Below are 4250 nucleotides of genomic sequence, written 5' to 3' on the forward strand. Positions count from 1 at the left end.
TTCCTTCATAATTTTCAATAGATGGTAACGGAACGTTAAATTGAAAATTACACTGTTTTTAAGCGTCCTAAATGCCTGTTACCAATGTTTCTTTGACGTGTACTTTCTTTGACGTATAACGGCCGAATGTAAATTCAGGCCCTTCTGTGCTGCATGAGCTAGTCACCCTGGCTTGCGTTACAGAAGGGCCTACACTTACACTTGGCCATCGTCCCAAAGTGGGATGATCTCAAGCAGGAAATATAGCTGTAATAAATATTACTGTAATGTGCAGTAAAGCTTTTCATAATGTAGTTCTTCAACACACCACATGCTTAAAATTGTGTTAGGTACATCAAGTTTACTGTAAACGTTAAATTATATGTAAACTCCACAAATGTTCACACAGGAAATATTTTGACAGTGTGTCAGCACATCTGAGTAAACATTTAACTATAGTGACGCCTGAAGTTAGTGACTGAAGTTCTGCAGCATGTTAGCAAAGTTCCTGTCAAACTGACCAAAATAAGTGAACACAACTTTCAAACAAAGATGTTTTATTTTTTAGCACAGCATGTGTTTACATCTATAAATATTAGTGTCTTGAGAGAGCACAGAACTTCGAAAAATGTGTAAACTGCCTACAGTGTGGCAAAACAATACTAAGGAAAAGATCACTTGCATAAATAAAAATTATTTCTAAGATAATCAGATAAATATATACGAGGGGAAGTCAAAAAGTAAAGCAACTTTTGCTATCTCTCCCACTAGGGTTTGTTAACACTGCTACACTCGGCGACAACTTTTCTTGAAAGCGCTGTGGAAGCTAGAGAACCGAAATGCATGCCTGCTACCGCGCTAAAAAATAGTACTTAAGTTTGCTGATAATTTTCTCATTTGCCTTGCTGAAATAAATGCTGATTTATTTATTATGAGACTGAAACAGTGGCGGAAATTCATAGGTAAAATACAGTTATTGCTCACTTTGCAAGAATGTCGTCCAGTTCTTTCCATTTCATAGACAGCACCACCTTTTCAGCATGCCTGTTTTCCGAAGTAAACAAGTTGTCCATGATGTAGTGAGTCAGTGTGTGGCCGCAAACGCACTGTTTAGTTCTCCAACAAAAATATACTCGTAATATGACACTAAAACGTACACTGAACAATCAAAATGTCTCTCCCATTCACATTTCTCGTGTATATGTTTTTTTAAACGCGTCAACGATGCGAGCGAGCAAAACCGAAATCAGCCGCAAGCTGCTGTACTACCTGCAGAGCCACACGAATGTGCGGAAGCCCCGGCTTTGTAGCCTTGGCTCCACTGTCGAGATAAGTTGTCGCCGAGTATAGTGTTCAGCACTGGATTAGCATCGTCTGCAACACCCCCCCCCCTCTCTGGAATGTGTCACTCTTATTTCCGCTTTAGTCAGAGTATAGCAGACCGTTAAACATGGCAGTCCCATTGTCGATCTTCACTAGTGAGGAAATGAGAGCAGTGATTCGCTTTTCTCTGCGGAAGGTGTTAAACCTGCAGAAATTATTCTTCGAAAGCAAGTACATTATGGTGACATTTGTTTATCACGAAGCAAGATCTCTGAATCGATAGTGCGTGTCAAACATGGCATAACTTTATGTGACGTGGAAAGATCGAGCAGACCATCAACGTTTGGGTATCGTGATGGAAAACAGACGAATCACAGCGGACGAAATCGCAAATACTTTAGATATCAGTTTTGGTTCACCGTATTCCATCTTACAAAACAGGCTAAATCTTTCTAAAGTGTGTGCAAGGTGGGTCCCAAATGAATTATCAGCACAACATAAGGCACAAAGTTCTGACATATCTCTCATAAACATTTCACCCGTTATCGTCATGAGGGAGATGGGATTTTTTTAGAGCAAATTGTTGCTGTTTATGAAACTTGGGTACATCATCACAAACCGAAAGGTAAAGCTGCGAGCATAATTTAGAAACACTCATCACCAGAACTTAAGGAATCTAAACGTCAACCATGAGCTCATAAGATTATGCTAACACTATTCTGGAACAAGGACGGTGTCGTAGCCGTTCATTTCACCCCGAGAGGTGAAACTGTGAAGTGTGAACTAGTGTGACGTGTTGCGAACCAAGCTGAAACCTCCAATCAGATCCAAATGTCACGGAAAACTGCGAAAAGGTGTCATCCTGCAGCAAGATAATGCTCGGCCACATTCTGCCAAGCGGACTGCCAAAACAATAAAGAAGTTGGGTTTTGAATTGCTGGAGTACCCACTACACAGTCCAAATCTGGCTCCAAGCGATTTTTATACGTTTGGACCATTGAAAGAAGCACTCGGGGGAAGAACATTCGCTATTGACACAGAAGTCATGATGCTGTGCAAAATTGGTTACAGGTGCAACCAAAAAACTTTTTTTTGCTGACGGAATCAAGAAACTTGTGAAACGTTGCACAAAGTGCGTTGAAGTGCAGGCAGGTAATGTAGCAAAAATAATGTATGCTTCAGTTTTCTATCTTTAGAATAAGTGTACCGTTTCTCAAATGTGCCTTTACTTCTTGACCTCCCATCATACATAGTAGTTAACAAGTAAACTATCTGGAACCATAAAAATTTACATTAGAGGCATCAGAAGTTAAAAAAAGCATATTGACACTGTTGACAGTGCAGATACAAAGTTGAAAAAAATGAAAGAAAAGTAAGAGAGAGTGATAATATTTGCAAAACGTATGTGCTGTAAAAACTGCCAAACTGCATGATCACAAACTTGCCCAAGGCTTATTTACAGCTCACTCTATGTAACCGTGTATAAACTTGCGCGTTACAAAATCACAAAATTTGGCAAGGTAATGTAATTGGTGTTAGATTAACTTAATGTGACTGTTCATACACTTGCACATTATAAGATCACAGCTCTTCACTGCTGATTGCACAATCCATCTTCAGCTGCCCAAGCGACTCTGGTTCCTTCGACAGAAGTGGGGCCACGGTGTTCCTTCTCTACAGTAGATTCATACCCGGAAGCCTAAAAGAAAAACAGGAGTAATGACCAAAAGTTTCCCAAGAAAGGGTGTAACATACAGTATGCTACCGTCATGCTGGACTTTTCTTAGTTCTGTGTGGGTATAAATGCAGTGCACGGCCAACATATTCAGTAAAATCTGACTACACAATGATAAATGCAAGAAGGGCATGCTGAAGAATAAATGCAACAAAAAGCATATTGTGGCAGAACGTTTTATACATTTGATATCAAAGATCTGAACTTTACCCTTTTTAGCTCACTCATGCACCAACGTAAAGCAACAGCTCTTAGGCAAAGATGCCCCCTGTGAGTTGTATGTGTTAACCACGTGTAATTGAAAGTTAAATTCTGTGTGTGAGTAATGTCATTGGCTGCTATCGGTAAATTCTGTTCTTGCGGCGAAACGTGTGCATGAGTGCATCCACACAGATACATTTGTATTTCTGTAGATATACTATGATACTCATATGATGTGTTTCTTAAAGGGAATGCAATACAATATGCATCATATGAAAGTTTATTTATTGCACAAAAGCACAATACCACTGCACATACATGACGGTATGCACATTAATCATGCATCCATTGCAGGTAATATCTAAAATTAAATTACGTGTTAACTTTTGAATACAACTAATGCAGCTTTCTTCAGGATGCTCACAATGGGACTATTATATAATGTCAGAAATTCAGTTCGCTAAATGACTATTGTGTACTGCCAAATTGTGGTCATTAGTTTCCATGATTCTGGTTGGCTAAAAAAGGCAATACTCCTCACCAAAGCATCACAGGCCGTATGGAAAAAAAGGTGGAAATGCTAAGACTTACAAAGCATCAATCTTGAACCACGTGTCATCACACTAAAGCACGCAAGCTTTAGCAACCCCCGGCACCCAGAATCCTGGAAGCTACTGACCGCAATTTAGCAATACACAATAAGCATTCACTGAAACTGATGTTTGAAATTGTATAATTGTTCCAATGCCAACAGCTTGAAAAAAGGCAGTCTAAATCTGTTGTGTGCTCATATAAATACATTGTCTAATTTTACATTTGAACAGCAACACATGCATGACTTACGCATGCGTACCGTGAAGTATGCATAACTTTATTGAGAGTTTTCAGCAATAAATAAAATATTCATATGATGCACACACCACAGACCCCCTTTAACATCTGTAGAGTATGCCTAGAGAATTTACTACATCCGATAGACCGTTAGCCTTGTCATCTATCAGAAAATATGTCA

Source organism: Rhipicephalus sanguineus, chromosome 7 (genome assembly GCF_013339695.2).
Source record: "Rhipicephalus sanguineus isolate Rsan-2018 chromosome 7, BIME_Rsan_1.4, whole genome shotgun sequence".
NCBI lineage: Eukaryota > Metazoa > Arthropoda > Arachnida > Ixodida > Ixodidae > Rhipicephalus > Rhipicephalus sanguineus.